Here is an 18,352-nt window from a genome sequence, read left to right as displayed (position 1 = left end):
TATGTAATATAGGCAATATAATGAAACTGTGAACGGTGTATTGGAATAAATACGTTTAAAAATAAAAGCATGTGAAAATGTAGCTCTTAAGTGTACAGACATCCAGCTCAACAATATTTAAACGGATGATGGGAAAAGTGTTGGGGCCTGACATCGAAGTCACCAAGTTAGGAATTCTAACCTGGAAAGGACACTGTGGCTCATGCTGCGATTGTTGATGGAATCTTCCAGAACATTTTGATCTTACTCTTCATTACTTTCTGAATTTTTCCTCCCTCCCCCCACAATGGAAATATTTCAGAAATAAAATGACTTCATTTTTCAGCATAAAGGTATATTCTAACCACAGGGTAACTCATCATTTTTAACATGGAAATAAACATTTGAACGTTCTTCTATCGTTGTATTATTTGGTTATGCTTTCTCTTGAGTTTTAGCACTCATGTCATGCATGGGTTATATTAACAGCTGTGTTTGACTTTTTTTTTCCTTTTCAGTAAGAGATCTAGTGGTATTAACATAGCACTACATGGGTAAGAAAAGAAAATGTTTCCTAGGAGTTACTGAAAGGCTTTCCTTAAAAGATACTTTATTTTTTTTAAATCATGTGTCTGCATGTAAGTTTGTGCACAAGAGTGCAGTACCTGTGTTGGCCAGAAGGGAGCATCAGATCTCCTGGAGCTGGCGTTACAGGCAGTTGTGAACCACCCAGGCCAAGTGTTGGGAACTGAATCCGTGTCCTCAGCAAGTGCTGAAAGTGCTCTGAACTGCTGAGTTATCTATACTGCCCCTAAAGCCTTATCTAAACAACAGCAGCAGCAGCAGCAGCAGCAGCAGCAGCAGCAGCAGCAGCAGCAACAACAACAAAAACCTAAAACACTTCTAGAAAGTTGAGAAATGTGTTGGTCTCCCTGTGTTGACGGGCATCATTCCTTTAGCCGACAGCTCTTCCAAATGGTCTATTTATTGGCCAAGGGCCATGAGAATCTTGAAACTGCCTCATTTCCTTCAGGATGAATGGAGATGTCTCCTGGTAATGACTTGGCCATGCCTCATGCCACATCGGATCTTTCATCTAGCCCAGGAGACATCAGTTAAGAAACCCAGTTACAGACAATGGCTTCTGAAGCGTCAGAGTTGCTTCTGTGTTTCTAAAATACTGGCTCCAAATGAGCCCCAGAGCTTCCCCAGGCACACAGGTCCATTTGGGGCAATTGCTTCCTGCTAACAGCTTTCTAGGAGAGGTGAGTCACAGGACACTGTACTACTCAGGTCTCAGAGTGGATGTACTCAGTCTGCTAAAGTCTTCCTCAAAGGGAAGAGAACATGAAATGAGATGGGTCAGACCTTTATGCTTAATTTTTTTTTATGCATTAGGGCAAAACACAAACACTTTTTCTGATTCTTTTGGTGTTGAAACCTTTACTGTCTGCTCATTTTTTTTGTTGGTTTTGTACAATTATGACAGGTGATAGAGCATTCTTGCTTTATATTTGAAATATTTTCTAGAAACTAAAACAGGGAGTGAAGGAATATCCTACCTGGGATCTGGTTTTTAATAGATTCCTTTTTGGTCCCCAGCAGACAGGAAACCAACACCTCCCAGATGGAATATAATGATTCCCCTAGGGAAATCATCGTCCCAGTTCAAAGAAGCAATCATGACATCAACTCACAGCACCTCTAATATGTCTTGGGCTTTCACTGTGGTTTTTGGTGGGTTGGGAGATACAGCTTTGTCATTTCCCGTTGAGGACTGAACTGTCCTCAGATGCAGGAACTCAAAGAGGGCGAATTTTCAGATAGCATAATGAAGCACTCTGTAAACACAGAGCTGGATGTTATTTCAGAATTCAGAGCTGGGAGATGGTAATTTTCTGCCTATTGGACAGTATTACATTTGCAGCTCATTGCCATCAGTGTGTGAGTGTGTGTGTGTGTGTGTGTGTGTGTGGTTACAGTGCCTCTGAGGAGGTGAATGTGATCCCAGGAGGATTTGCATATAGTTTACACATACCCTCTGCATGCTTGTGATCACCTTTGCATTAAGTACTGTACCTGGTAGACTATATGAATTCTGTCAGTCGTTATATTGCCTTGTTTGGTAACAAAAATCTATGAGCTTTGTACAGATTCCTTCTCTCCGTGTCTGATCTGTGGTTGGTTGAGTCCATGGATTTAGACTCTGGACGTAGCAGACCCATGGTCCTTGAAGTGTTTGAACTTGCTTTTGATCTGACATTTCTCCTTCACTCCCATAATTTCCTTTGGCTGACAGAACACATGGTACTTTGTATTTTCTATTCAGGAATCATCTGTGACTTTACTGTGACTTCCTCTGTTGGATGCTGGCTTTGAGAATGCAGTAGCACAGCCAGTAGAGATACAGAGCACAGGCTGTGGTCTCTTCCCTTTCAGGTGCTTCTCGAGGCGTGTACCTCCCCTTTCCATCGCAGCCACCTGTGGGCCTCCATCATATTCATTTGAATTCTAATGCAGCTGTCTTAATTTTGCTTCTGTTGCTGTGATAAGATGCCCTGACAGAAATCACGATAGGGAGAAAGGGTTCATTTTAGCTTAACATCCTAAGTTATAGTCTGTCATTGAGGGGAAATCTAGGCAGGAACCCGAGGCAGCTGTCACATCCACAGTCAAAAGCAGAGAGAAGTGAATGTGTACTTAGTACTCAACTCGTCTTTCCACTCTTATGGTGCAAGACCTTGGCCTAGGGAATGGTGTTGCCTGCAGTGGTTGCCAGCTGAAGGTGTGGCCCAGATTAAAGGTGGATATTCCCACCTCAAAAGATTTGAATTAAATGTTTATATTCCCACTTAAAGATTTGGGTCAAAAATGAGCTTCCCCATTTTAAATGATTTAATTAAAAAATCCACCACAGTTGTACCCAGATACTTGGATTTTATATCATTCCAGATGTAGTCAAGTTGGCAACCAAGAATAGCCATCACACCAGGTAATAGGCTAGACGTATCCCCCCCACCCCCATTTGTGAGGTTAAAGAAATGTCAAAGCTAAGGAGCAGAATGAGAGCTAGGGAGATGATGGCTCAGTTAAATAACTGTCACACAAGCATGAGCTGATTCCCCCAGCAGAGCCATAAAGAGCCAAGAACCACAGTGCTCTACCAAAATCTCATACAATGTGGGGGAGACAGTGTATTAGGGTTCTCTACAGTAACAGAACTTATAGAATGAATCTCTCTCTCTCTCTCTCTCTCTCTCTCTCTCTCTCTCTCTCTCTCTCTGCATGTGTAGTGTGTAATCTTTTGGAATGACTTACAAGCTGCAGTCCAGCTAATCCAATAATGGCTTCCTGAGAACAGGAAGTCCAAGAATACAGCAGTTGCTTAGTTCACAAAGGCTGGATGTCTCGGTTGGCCTTCAGTTATATGCTGGAATCCTGAAGAAGTTGGTAGATTCTATTGCCAGTGAAGGAATGGATGTGCTAGCAAGATGAGGGCAAGTAGGCAGAGATCAAAAGCTTCCTTCTTCTGTGTCCTTATATATACTTCCAGTACAAGATATGGCCCAGATTAAAGGCATGTCTTCTTACCTTAAGATATGGATCAAAGGCATGTGTCTTCTTCCTTCAAAGGTTCAGACTAGAAGTAAATTTACCCACTTCAAACCAAGTAAAAAAAATATCTCTCATAAGTTTGCCCTCCTCCATTTATGGATTGTAGCTCATTCCAGATGTAGTCAAGCTGACAACCAAGAATAGTCATCACACAGGGACACGAGGACCCTTGAGGCTCATTGGCCACCCTACAGCTACATCAGTGAGCCCCAGGTTCTGTGAGAGACCCTGCCTCAATAAATAAGGCTGCAAGTGGTAGAGGAAGACACCTGATATTGACCTCTGGCCTTATGCATGATTGCACACTTATACATGTATTCACACACACACAAGAACATATACATTCATACAACACACACACACACAATTTTAAAAAGACAAAGACAAGTAAGAATTAAGTTAATAAGAAAATGATCAACCCAGGCCTGGTGGCTCAAGTAAGTCACCCCAGATACTTAGGAAGCCAAGGCAGAAGGACCTCAAGTTCAAGGCTCATGTGGTATATATACTGAATTCAAAGTCAACTTGGGCAATTTAGTGAAAATCTGCCTCAACATAGAAGTTAAAAGAGAGCTGGGGACATAGCTCAGTGGTAGAATACCTGTAGCCCTGGGTTAAATTCCTTGAACAGAAAAAAGAGATGAAGATAGAGAAAAAAGGAAGAAATGATTAGGCCTATAGGAAAGGAAGAGACAGAGATAATAAATTGGTAAGGGCATGCCTTTCCAGGAGGGAGTTACCTGCATCCAGCAATTGTGCTAGTAGGGAATTTATAAAGTAACAAAGCTGTCTGTGTGTCTTTTATCCAAGGATCCAAGGGTCTTGGGAGTGGGCTGGTAGCACTACTCCTCCTGGAGTAAAGGTGGGTACAAAGAGAACCTAGGTTAGGACTGATGGCAGCCAATCCCAGAGCTAAGCTGGGTGGAACAAAGGGGAAGCCAGGAGGGACCAGAGCATGGTCTGATGAGAGGGGGAGGGCAGTAGTGATTTTTAAAACTACATGCTACAGGACCAGAACTGTATGGCCAGGAGAAACAGCAAGTAACCTATAGCTGACGAATAAGTTAGTATAGCCCTAGATCTGCCCAATCTAGGCTTATGGCTTGCAAATAAAATACCTGGATTGTGTGTCTTTAATATGGGTTTGATAGGATTACAAATTCCATCTGGAAATGAAGACAGTGATGGAGGTGGTGGTGGTGATGATTGTGATGCCCCTGGTGATACTGATGGTGGTGATGATGGTGATGGTGATCGGGTTAGTTATGATGGTGCTGCTGTCGATCCTGGTAGTGGTGCTGATAATTGTAGTCATAATGGCGATGGTGATGACGGCCACAAAGTGGATGATGTTGCTGTCGGTGTTTATTCATTCTTTGTCCCAACAAATAACAGTAAATTTTTTTGAAGTGGGGTTCCCATACGTAGCCTAAACTGTCCTAGAACTCATAATTTCCCTGTCTCAGCATTCCGAGAGCTGGGATTATAGGTCTGCGGTATCACGTCTGGCTCAACAGATATTCACTGAACACTGCTGTGTGACAGTCAGTTTCCCAGGCACGGAGGATGGAGAATGTGGAGGGAGAGAATAAACTAGGAGCTGTAGAAAGTAAAGAGTTACAGAGAAGAGCCAAGTAGCAGAGAGGTGGAGCCAGTGCCAGGCAGAGACAGGTGATGAAGGGCCAGAGATATAGTGATACCTGAGCTGAATGGAGTGGGTGGGCTGGGGATAGAATGTTCCCGAAAAAGAAGAGGAATCCCAAGGCTCTAAGGATATCAGGGCTGATGCCCCAGGAGACACTGACAACTGTCCAAGGAGCACCCAGGGGCATCAAGCCAGGGTTTCCAGCCATACAGGAATTTGTTCTGTAGTGGATTCATGGTGACCTTTATAATGCCGGATGGATGTTGCCTGAATCGCAACTAGCACAGATTCCCCTCAGAACTGGAGCCGCTGCTTCTGCTCAGGGTTAGTCCTCAGACCAGCTAGAACGGAAGGGGTCAAAAGCCATGATCTTAGCATATTTCCAGTGAAGGGGCAACCTGGAAACGCCCTGTGAACAGGACTCCCAGCTGCCGAGAGCGTTGGTTTCTGCACATGCGCACACACTCATGCTGATAAGCCCGCAAGCTCTCTAGTCCTCGGAAAGAACGTTGCCCTAGAGAAATAACAGCCAGAATATAGGCAGCGAGGCCATGGCAGCCTGAGAGTTTTGCAGAGGCTGAGAGTCTCCACTGCCCCTTCTGCGACAATTAGTGCTGACCGTCTGGGAATTCTGAAGTGGCTTTTGTTGTATTGACTGACTTGTTAGCACAGTGTGGGCATCACTAAAGCACACAGAGATAGCTCACGTCTCGCAGGTGACGGGCGTGGCACTTAGGCTTGTCCAGCTGCCCTTTCATTGTACGCGTGTGTGTCTCTCCCACACCAAGCAGGCTGCGATGCAGGAACACATCCCGTTATCTCTTCCTCCATAAAAGGATACTCAGTTCTGGTTCGAAAGTCAAACCATGCGCGCCACGGAGCAACAATGAGGACGGATTCTTTTACGTATGCAAATGTATTCCGAGTGATACTTTGGATTTATAATTGTGAGATTATTACCAGCAGGTAATGAAATTAAGATTTAAATATCGTGCTCCATTTAAATGGCAGTTAAGCTTTTGGTTGGATCAGGAATCAGCACATTGTTGGGTAAATACTAATCGGGCTGTGATGACATCCCGTAATTAGTTAGGGCTTGGGGGGAAAAATAAGATTTCCTTTGCTACCTGCCATTTTCGCTCGTGGCAACTTTGAGGCTGCAGGGAGACCTCTCTCGGTCTCAGAAGGGTTTCCGTTAGAAGGTGTAGATTGTTGGAACAGTTCTTTCAGCTCAGGGTGAGAGTCTAATTCTAGACCCGGGTAATTAGATCAACAGTTAGATCTAACTGCAGACAAACAATAGGAGGGAGTTCAGGCTGATTAGCCACACAAAGCCATTATGTGGATCAATGAAAAGTAAGCATTTCTTTTCCTGAGCAGAAAACCCACACGGGATCTGTGCGTGGGTGGCTGGAGGCACGTGTCTCTACCGGTGCTCACTGAGCCACCTGCAGGTGTAGGACGGTATACAATCTTTGCCCCAGGGCTACAGTGAGGTCCTCATCCCATCTCAGAGCCAGAAGGAACTGAAGTTCAGAGATGTCTTTGTTCAAGCCCACACGGCAAAGGGCAGGGTAGAGATTCACCTTCGGTATGTCTGACTCTTAAGACATCCTCAGAGATACCTCTGCACATCCCCAACCCCAGTCATTGTTCCCAAAGCAAAAGCTGCCATTGAGATCTCTAAGACTTCACTTCTCCTCCACTGTGCACGGGGAGGGGGGAGGGAGGATGACTTTCTGTAAGAGTTGAGGTCTCTTCTAGGGTACACATGGAAAACTTTCCTCCAGTCCCTCCCAACCAGCTCTGGGGTGGCGGGGAAGGGAGCAGGCAGAGTCCCTTCACCTTGACAGTTTCAAGGCTGTTTCAGGTTCAGTTCCCAGCTTCCAGGTTTAAGGCGGGGGGGGGCGGGGTTGTGGGTGGGGGTGGGTGGGAGGTGGAGAATGGAGATACCTGCCTGGACCAGTGGAGATTGGAGAATGCTCGGAGGGGCTTTGGGCCTCCTGCGCCCTCTAGCGCCAGCCAGAGGGAAGATGCCTCGGTGAGTCCACACCTGTGGGAAGTCCATCTATCCCCTAACTTAGGCACAGCCATGTCCCTCCAATTTGAGAAGGCCATCTGTCCTTTTGTAGGTCAGTGGGCTCCCAATAGGGCTCCAGGAAGAGCGTTTAACTGCACAAGGTCCTGGATTTGGTCTCCAGCGCCACTTAAAAACAAAACAGGGCATTTTGACCAACCCATTTATTTTTACATAAAAATGGTTAAGCGAAGCCTAATTGCACTTTCTACTTATGTATTCTATTTATCCATTTCTCTCTCTCCCTTCCCCCCTCTGATATGTATGTGTACTGATGTGTTTGAATGTGTATTGTGCAGGCATGTGTATGTGTGAAGTGATGTCATAGATTTTCATTGCTTTCCCACCAGATTCTCTGCAGCAGAGTCTTTCAGTCAAACCCAGAGCTCATAGATATGACGCGTTCTGCTTGTCACTTTGCTCTCTGGATTCCCTAACTCTGCCTTCCCAGTTTTTAATGATAGGCAGCCTCCACACTCACTTCCTTTACCCCTGCCTCATGTATGTGGGAAGGGGTAGAACCTCGGTCTTTGAGCTATTATGGAAAGTGTTTTACCTGCTCAGCCATCTCCTTGGCCCCCATAGTGTATGTTAAATGCTCATATTTAACTGAGCAAATGCTTTTTAAATTGCGAAGGAACGATACCTAAGCCACCTCGGGTGGGGGCAACATGGCTCTTGGTGCAGTTTGGAATGAAGGCTGTGTGGTCCTTCATCATCGGTGTGTCTGCGCATCCACAGCGCTGGGTTGCATAAAGACAACTTCCTTTAAACATATCATGTGCTTCCCTCTGCCTAGTTTCCTTCCTTCTCCAGGCCTCCATCTGCCTTCATGGCACACGGCTATAGTTGGTTTTTTGGATCTGTTAAGAATACATAAAGATTCTGTAAAGAATTATAGGACCCACAAATGAGACAAAAATACGGTATTTGCTTCTCCATGTCTGGCTGATTTTACTTAATGTCGTGGTCTCCAGACGTATCCGTTTTCCTACAAATGACATAATTTCATCCTTTTTATGGCTAAATAAAATTCCACCGTGTACGTGTATCAGATCTTACTTATTCAATGGTCTTTTGATGGATGCTTGGGCAGATTCCACAGCTCAGCTACTGAGAATGGTGCTGCAGGAAGCATCTGACTCTGTACAAGGAAACTAGAAATATAACCTAGGACCAAACCAGATAGGCACTGGGGACAGTGAGATTGGTCACTGTGCCCACTCCCATGCCTAGAGCCAGAGCTCTGGCAGGTCATGTTTTCTAAGGCTCGAGGGTCATTTTAGTGGTAAGACAGAATATGGCACAGGGGTCTTTGCAAAGATGAAAAGCAGAAATTGTTACCTACAACTTCTAGTCTAGGAGAAGAAAGGGCCAGGCCGTGTGTGTGTGTGTGTGTGTGTGTGTGTGTGTTCATGTGTTGGGTCACAGCAAGAAAGAGGGTGGAGTTAGCTGGATTTCCAGGATTCTCTGAAATTTGAGCATTTTCTTGGGCTTCTGCATATAGACAGGGCTGTGTGGTTCGTTTGCTATCTAGTCTTTTAAGGAGTGAAGGGCTTAGAGTGGGAGAGCCCATCTCAAGCAAAATGGACAAATACCACATGGTTTTCCTCATTTGGGGGCCCCAAAATTCTTTAAGGATTCTTTGTGTTCATAGGAGATGGGTGAAGGAGGTCTCGGGGAGGAAGGTGGTGAGCATGGACCTTGCTGGATGCAGAGGAAAAGATGCTTCTCTGTTAGCCAGCAAACTGGCCAGGACAGCATCAAGCAAACAGGTAAACCATAGGAAGCTGTCAAAACTTGGGGGAACCAAGATAAGTAAGGATGGAAAGCATCCCAAGCCATATTCCCCAGGGCCTCTGGGTCATCTCAGACACTCACTAACAGAAGCATACATATCAGAGCTGAGATCCACATCTGGAACTAGAGACATTCCTCAGTTTCCTCAGAGAGGAAACAGATCAGTGACTGACTTTGAGGTCTGTCAAAGCTTAGGTAGGAACTTAGGCACAGCCTCGGTTCCAGCTACCTTCTCCAGTGCCACCACCAGTCTTGTTAGTGAAGGTGAACCAGCACTGATGAAGCAGACTGCGTTCTCGGGTTATGGTTACTCTAATACAATCGCTGTAGGAATCATCTGTTGCTGGACGTAGCACCGTAGGCATGGCCATGCCTGGTTGGTTTCTATTAATTTCATTCATGAATCACAGGCTTAAGTGGATGGAGGAGTGAAAACGGTTTGTGGCTGGGCAGCCAATTCCCTACTGGGGAATTGGCAGGACTGTCTATTTCCGACTTTCTCCCAGGACCCTCCTGTTATGTCCTCTCCAATTAAGGTGTTAAATCAGAGAGAAAAGATCCAGGTGGAGTCCTGGAGGCCATGGCTCTGACATCATGGAAATATCATGTGCTCAGGATGAATGGGCACACATTCTATGCTCATGCTCTACTTCAAGCCAGTGGCCTCTGCTCTGAGCCCTGTGGCTATTGATCAGTAAGTGAATGTAACACTGACAGGGGCGGGGCTTCATTATTGCCCTGTACAGGGTGGCTAGAAGCCTTACTGTTGGCAGAGCCCACATTGAAAGGACTGAGGCTTCAGGCAGAGCGTCCCAGTGCTGGGGATTTAAAATCTGATTGTTGAATCCCTAACGTGATGAGCCATCTTCCAGCCTGTTTCCTTTGGTGAATCTGCAAGTTGCGTGTTTAATATGTAAGAAATGGGAACCAGGAGGAATGGAATCCAGGGGGGAAAAATAGTGTTTGCCTCCCCTGTCCACCCTCTCTGTTCCCAGGGAGGCTGTGGCAATGGCAGATTGCCCTCAACTTCTCTGTGGACTGGAGTCAATGGATGTTCTCAGGACCTTGGAGAGGGCCAGAGAGGCTGCTTTATTTTGCTAGATGTTTCTGACTGTTCTTGGGTGCCAGCCTGCCTTCTTGAAATGTCTTGGACGAATCCCAGGCGGATGGATACTTTTACCTCACAGGTGGCGATATCAAGAGGCTGGATTATTGCACCAGCATCTGGAGTCTATGGGACCCCTGGGGAGGACTCTGTCCTTTGTCAGCAGTGGTGGGGAGATTGTAGCCAGAGCCTGAGAAGTTCCTGTCCCACTCTGGGACCTCGAGTCAGGTAGAGCTGGGTCCCTAACTACACCACTGGGCAGGGATCAGTGAGTTTATTACACAGAGAAGGTAAGTGTCAATGTTTCTGATTTGAACATGGGCATTTAGAATTTTATACGCAATTCTGTGGCTTTTCAGGCACCGTTGTTCAGAAGGTATAATTTACAGCAAGGTTGAAGGATGAAGTAAAGTTTAAAAATTAGGTAAATATATGGTGACTGAATTTACTTGTTTTTCTTTAAACATTTTTAAAATTTATCTTGTTATTTTATATGTCTGAGTGTTTTGCCTGCAAATATGTATGTGTGCTGTATGCATATACCCTTAGAGATCATAAGAGGGTGTCTGAGCCGTTAGAACTAGAGTTAGAGATGGTTGTGAGTTGCCATGTTGCCATGTGGGTGCTGGGAATGGAACTCGGATCCTCTGCAAGAGCAGCCATCGCTCTTTAGGACTGACCCATCTCTCTAGCCCTTCACTTGTTTCTCTCTCTCTCTCTCTCTCTCTCTCTCTCTCTCTCTCTCTCTCTCTTTCTCTCTCTCTCTTGGTTTTTCGAGACAGGGTTTCTCTATGTGGCCCTGGCTGTCCTGGAACTCATTCTGTAGACCAGGCTGGCCTCAAACTCAGAAATCTACCTTGCCTCTGCCTCCCAAGTGCTGGGATTAAAGGCATGTGCCACCACTGCCCGGCCACTTGTTTGTCTTAAGGGATTTTCTTTTTGTAAATAAAGTTCTAAGATGGTTTTACGAGGTACATTGTTTGGGTTTATGTTTGGGTTAGTAACGGCGTGAAACCCAAGGCCATGTACTTCCTGACCCTCAGTAAGTAAGGACAGTTTCAAGTGTGTGTGTGTGTGTGTGTGTGTGTATGTTGTTTGCAGATCCCCTTGGAGGCCAGAAGAGGGCGTCAGATTCCCTGGAGCTGGATTCACAGGCAGCTATGAGCTGCCTAAGTGGATCCTAAGAACAGAACCTGGGCTCCCTGCGAGTTTGGAACATGCTCTTAACTGATGTGCTCTCTCTTCAGGCTCATGAGCTTCCTTTCTCAGCCTCGATTGAGGCATCATTAGGAAAACACACGCTATCTCTGTAGGCAGCGTTGGGCGGGTCAGTTGCATGGATGTTTCTGATGCTCAGCCATCAGGAGTCATGGACTAGACCCTAGAGGATAGATTTCTTTCCGTTTCAGTGTCACCCTTAACTTCCCAGTCCCACTATTCTGTCTTGCTTGAATCCCAGACACAATGTTGCTTCCTCCAGGACTCTGGAGGCGTGTCCTCGGTAGAGCAAGGATGTAAGGCTATGAACAAAGGTCGGTGTGACTCAGTGTCTCTTGCTGTACCATTTATGAAATGTTTGACTGGAGTAAGGGCTGGGGATGGTTCAGGTATGTAAATTTGAGACAGCCTCAAAGTCCCTTGAGTTGAGCCTCTTTTATAACCCTAGAGGCTATCTTGGGGGGTCAGTTCCACCACCTTTACCCCAGAAAGGAGGGCTGAACACAGACTTTGGGGCTGAGATACTTCAGCAAGTTGAGAAACTGCAGAATCAAACTGAAGTCCGGTCCTCAGGACCAGCATCCCAGTATTACTGGCACACGCAGCTCTTCAGCTTGACATCACAAACTGGAGGGAGGAGAGCTGGGAGCTCATTACCATGGGTGTCTTGGAAAGTTTGGGGGCGAGTTCTGCATTAATTAAGCCTCATTTGAATAATGAGCACATGCTATTTATTTTCTTGGAGAGCTGCTCTGAGGGAAGCAGAGAGGCTTCTCCTACAGGAAGCCTGGTGGCCCGTGGGCCCGCCGCCCATCACTTGGGGGAGGAAGGGGGAGGCAAGGGTGCTATTTTAAACTCCCTGTTATTGCAGGAAACACCCATAACTAGAACATTGTGGGGTGGTTGTCAGCTGTTTCTGTGAGAAAAGGCCTGGGGTCAGCCAACATCTTCTCCAGTCCACTCAATGCAGCTCTTCGCTGTGCACGTGAGATGTCTGCCCATCACATCTCCCCAAATCATGTGTTCTTCTTGGTCTGTTATGGGGCCAAGCAGAATGGTGAACTTGTGATCATGAGGCCACCATAGTGGTCATGAGAGGACTCCACAGGAAGAGAGGTTATTCTGATACCAAACACCTAGATCTGCCTGATATCGTTCTGGGTGCTTAAGAAGCATGTGGACATCTCTCAACTGAAAAGCAGTTATTCCCTAGTACATATGAGTATTTAAATCTGATCATGGCTCATCTGATCCAGTCTAGAGAAAACAAGTGTCCCATGTGCCTTTTCCCTGTGAATTTTTGCAAGTGGCTGCACAAAGTGACTGTGTCTCTCACGTGGCACGGGAATAAACGAACCAGATTCCCTGAGCTCTGTAATTAAATCATCTACCTCCATGCCTTTGGCTGCACCCAGTAATCTTTCTTCTTGAAAGTACTTGCCCATCAATCCAGGCCAGAGTTCTGAGCCATAAGCAAAAGTTACAGAAGCTCAAGCCTGACTCTATGAGTGCGTGGCTCAAGAACACACACATGCTGGCACTGAAGAGGCTGCTCACTGGAGCTGCACACACTTAACAATATTTCAGAGAATGGGTGGGGGTGTGAACACATGCCAATTTCATACTTCAGGGAGATACTTCATTATTCAGGAGTATTCTTTAATTCTTGGGGTTTTGGAGACACCTAGTTCCAACTAGTGTTCTTCCTGCAAACATCATGGGTCTTTAAGCAAGACTTGAAAACAACGTTGTCATTATCATATATGTGAAGAGACCTTGTGGTGGTTTGAATATGCTTGGCCTAGGAAGTGGCACTATTCGGAGGTGTGGCCTTGTTGGAGGAAGCATGTCACTGTGGGGTGAGTTTTTGAGACCCTCCTCTTAGCCATGTGGGAGATAGTCTGCTGCTGGCTTCCTTTAGATGAAGATGTAGAACTCTCAGCTCCTTCTCCAGCATCATGTCTGCCTGCACGCTGCCATGACCCCTGCCTAGACGATAATGGACTGAACCTCTGAACCTGTAAGGCAGCACTAATTAAATGTTGTCCTTTATAAGAGTTGCCTTGGTCATGGTGTCTGTTCACAGTAATGGAAACCTAAGACCCCAAACTGGATCATTCATGGGATTGCTCAAATGCCTTCAGCACCATCACGCCTGTCTCTGCTATAATGGCCCAACCCATCCTGTATCTAGTCCAGGGTACTCCTCCAGTCTTGGTCCTCACAGGACCTCCTATACTAAGTCACTTTCTCTCAGAGTCTCCTAGGTCTACAACACCACCAGCCATGGCATCCTCTCCATTGATAGGGTGAAGTCTAGTTTTGAGGATCGGCGAGGCAACAAATCTCCCATGTGGGTTTGTAGAACAGCGAAGCATCTCCAGGAACAGGGCACGGATTCTGGGTCATAGAGAGATGGCTCAGCCATTAAGACGACCTGGGTTCTATTCCCAGCATCCATGTAATGGCTCACAGTTGAACTGTTAACCAATTTCAGGAGATCTATTGCCCTCTTTTGGCCTCTCCAGACACCGGGCATGCACATGGTGCACACGGTTCCATGTAGCCAAAACATTCACACATTAAATAATATAATTTTAAAAATATATGGGCTTTGGATGATGGGCATGGGTGATGCTAAGTATAGATCCCCATAGCTCTCTTTAAGGGGAGGAAGGACATCAGAAGTTTGGAACTGGGTGGCTTCAGGTGAGGGAGCACTGCACGGTTGTGTCAGTACAAGGCCTCCTTGTTTGAGAGTGCTCACCTCATGGATCTGATGGTGCCCAGGTTGAGTATGGGCGGAGGTCTCAGCACTGAGTTTGGGCACAGTCAGCACTGGGGGAAAGCAGCAGGTGAATGAATATGTCTTTCTTCAAATATAATGTAAGAGATTCTCTTTCTGTGTTTTCTGTCAGCATAGATTTCTGAAAACCCCAGCAGTCCAGATCAACTTAATTTGGAAGTCATTACAATTGAGATGGGGGTAAGCTGACAGTTCATTAAGGAAATAGTTGATGAGCCAAGAAAAAGTGCCAAAGTTAACATTATAAACACGATTAATGAGCAGGGTGACTGCAAAATTCATAAAAGGAAATAACAACACAGTACACTGGCTCTCGTCTCTGTTGGTCCGACAGGCTGCTGACAGTGTGCCCTGATTTGTCTGTGTTAAATGCTTGAGGCTCCAGGCTTGTCCACATGGTCGATGTTATCTCTCATCTGAATTTGACAGGAATAACTTTATGTTTTGTGTACACACATTCCTACTGCTTTAATCACTTTAGCTGGCGTGGGATCAGGGTTTGCCAGCCAGTCAGGGATGAAGAGGTTTAATATATTTCTACTTTAACAACAACAACAACAACAACAACAACAACCGCATACTCCAAACCAAAACCAAAAAAAAAAAATTAAAAAAACACACACACACAACAAATTCATATTCACCAGAAAAGCAAACTGGAATTTGTGATGCCTGGCAGGTACTTGTTACTCTCTCTAGGGTCCTATTATATTAGTTAGGGGTCTCCAGAGAAAAAGAACTGGCAGAATGAATACACGTTGTCTTAGTTAGGGTCTCCATTGCTCTGAAGAGACACCATGACCAAGGCAACTCTTATAAAGGACAACATTTAACTGGGGCTGGCTTACAGTTTCAGAGGTTCAGTCCATTATCATCATGGCCAAAAGCATGGGAGTGTACAGGCAAACTTGGTGCTGGAGAAGCCCAGAGCTCTGTATCTTGATCCACAGGCAGCAGAAAGGGACTGCCTATCTAACTGAGCACAGCTTGAGCATATATAACCTCAAAGCCCAGCCAACACAGTGACACACTTCCTCCAACAAAGCCACACCTACTCCAACAAGGCCACACCTCCTGATAGTATCACTCCTTATGGACCAAGCATTCAAACACATGAATCTATTGTGGCCACTCCTATTCAAACCACCACATACATTAAGAGGGAATTTGATTGGCTTACATGACATGGTCTGGATAATCTAACAATGTCTGTCTTGCACAGGGGACTGAGAACCCCATTGGCTGCTCAGTCTATGATGCTTGGTGGCTCAGCAATGCCAACCTGGTGCTGAAGGTCTGTGAGTTTCCTGGAGGTGTTGGTCTTCAGTCTACGATGAGATATCAAAGAAGGTAGTTCTAGTATTGGCAAAGGAATGCAGCAGCTGCAGGAGAGATGAACTTGCCAGTGAGAGTGAAGGCAAACAGGCAAAAATCAAAGCTTCCTTCCTCTAAATCCTTAAATCTTGGCTGCCACCAGAAGGTCCCATCCACATTTAGGGTGAATTGTCCTGATTCAAATAACCAGATCAAGAAAATCTCTCACAAGAGTGCCCAGCAGCGTGTATTTTAATTGAATTCAGAACCAGTCAAGTTGGCAACCAAGATTGATGATCATGTCTGTCAACTCTCTCATACAATTTATCTTTCTCGTTTGCTTTAAATTTCAGGCCTGAGATTAACCAAGCCATGCCATTCATATTGCTTAGCTGTGAAACATTCTTCTGCATTCTGTACTGACTAGAAATCAGAAGTTTGTTGTATGTTCACTCCACTCCTGGCTGGTCCCTGCCTCACCCCGGAACCAGCCAGCCTACTGTCACTTCAGTCTCAGAGACCCGATGGCTGATAATGAGGCTTCGAGTCCAAGATCAGGACCCTGGCATATTTGCTGAAGGCAAATATAGGAGCACTGACAAGATTCAGGAGGACTCCATCTTTATGACTGAAGTCATACCCTCTAAAGCTCTGCCTCCCAATGATGTCATCTTTGGTGACATCTTCCTGGGGTTGGGGTAGGGGAGGCAAACATTTGGATCACAGCAACCTCTATCGATGGTGATGGTTCTCCAGCTTGCATGGGTACACCAGGCTTCTATGTGGAGGCAGCACGGGAAACGTAAATCTCAAGCGTGTCCCAGCTATGTCTCCTTGGCCCTCATGTTTACTGTATCATGACCCTCAGCCTGTACAAGCTGCCCTGGTGTTCACCAGAGCTCAGCTTCCCTGATGTCAGCCACCCAGGATCCCCCTCTACATCCTTGTAAGCCCATTTGTTAGCTAAAGGATATGAATCAGTTGGTGGAGTGCTTGCAGCACAAGCATGAGGACCTGAGTTTGTATCTCCAGAGTCCACTTAAAAAGTCTAGAGTGGTAGCATGCACTCTAAGCCCAGAATCAAGGAGACAGAGACATAGGGATCTCTGGAGTTCACTGGCCAGCCCTTAGTCAGTGTTTTAGTTAGGGTTTTACTGCTGTGATCAGACACCATGACCAAGGTAAGTCTTATAAGGACAACATTTAATTGGGGTTGGCTTACAGGTTCAGAGATTCAGTCCATTATCATCAAAGCAGGAGCATGGCAGCATCCAGGCAGGCATGGTGCAGGAGGAGCTGAGAGTTCTACATCTTCATCTGGAGACTGCTTGAAGAATACTGACTTCCAGGCAGCCAGGATGAGGGTCTTAACACCCACACCCACAGTGACACACCTACTCCAACAGGGTCACACCCTCTAATACTGCCACTCCCTGGGCTGAGCACAGACAAATCATCCCAGTCAGCAATTCCTAGATCCCGATGAGAAAAGCCTACTGGCAAGATGGCTCAGCATGCAAAGGCACTTGCCACCAAGCCTGAGGATCTGAGTTCAATCCTCAAAGATTCACCAGGTGGAAGAGGGGACTGACTCCTGCAACTTGTCCTCTGGCCTCTACCCATGTGTTGTAGCATGTATGTGCCGCCCCAAAATAAATAAAACTATTTTAAAAATTTAATAAAATAGGATAAATGGCTCCAGAGAAATGACACCCAAGGTTGTCCTCTGACCTCTACATGGATGCACACACACACACACACACACACACACACACACACACATCACTTTGTTATGATGCCCAGTCTCATGTAGATGTTTTTTCAAGATAATATTGGTCTTAGCTCAGTTCTTGCTCTATTGCCCAAAGAGAGAGACATCTCTGATAGAGCCCTGTCTGCACAAGGCTTTTCCTATCCATCATTACAGTTCCAAATTTCAGGATGAAAATCAATGCATTCTGCTCAGTGACCTTGCACGTCTCTGCTTATCTTCAGAAGGGACAGCTGTTGCCGTGCTGGTCAATCTGAAGCACCGATATGGCACTGGTGTGTGTGTGTGTGTGTGTGTGTGTGTGTGTGTATGAGAGACAACCTGGTACCGGTGTAGACACAATCCCACAGCTGTAGGAAGCCATCTCTCACTTCATCTGGGATCATAGGGACAGCATCAGAGGAAAAGGAACCCATGTCTCTTAAATAAGAAACAAGCTAACACTGTTTCATAGGAAATAAGCTGTTGTAAGCTTGGATTTCTGTTGATTTTTGTCTTGAGTTAATGGAGACACAACTTTTGGCTTTCCCTAATAGGCTCTGGGTTGTCCGGAAGGTTTTCAAAGCTGTCAAATGTTCCTTTTTAACATCCTCATCTCAAAGCTCTGAATTCCCACTCTTTGTGTAATGCCCTTATGGTGTTTGAATCACCCTGGTCAGGCCACTTGTCCTGTTAGTTACTTAATATTTCCTTTTCAAACACATTGGTTGGGATGAGGGAGATAGCTCAGTGCGCAAGCTGAGGAACTGAATCTGAGCCTGGAAATAATGTAAACAAACAAACAAACAAACAAACAAACAAAAAAACCAAAACAAAACAAAAAACTGAATGTGGATATATGTGCTTGTAACTGAGAGTTGGAGAATTGCTGGAAATTTCCGCCAGCCATTCTGGCTTAACTGGTGAGATTCAGGCCAGGGAGAAACCCTGTGTCAAAACCAAGGTGAATTGAACTTGAGGAACCATCATCCCTGAGGTGGTCCTCTGGTCTGCGTGTCACACATATGAACACATACATGCAC

The sequence above is a fragment of the Grammomys surdaster genome, unplaced genomic scaffold (assembly GCF_004785775.1).
Source record: "Grammomys surdaster isolate TR1022 unplaced genomic scaffold, NIH_TR_1.0 166, whole genome shotgun sequence".
Classification (NCBI taxonomy): Eukaryota; Metazoa; Chordata; class Mammalia; order Rodentia; family Muridae; genus Grammomys; species Grammomys surdaster.
The sequence above is the reverse complement of the archived record's forward strand: the minus strand, read 5'-3'. Positions refer to the sequence as shown.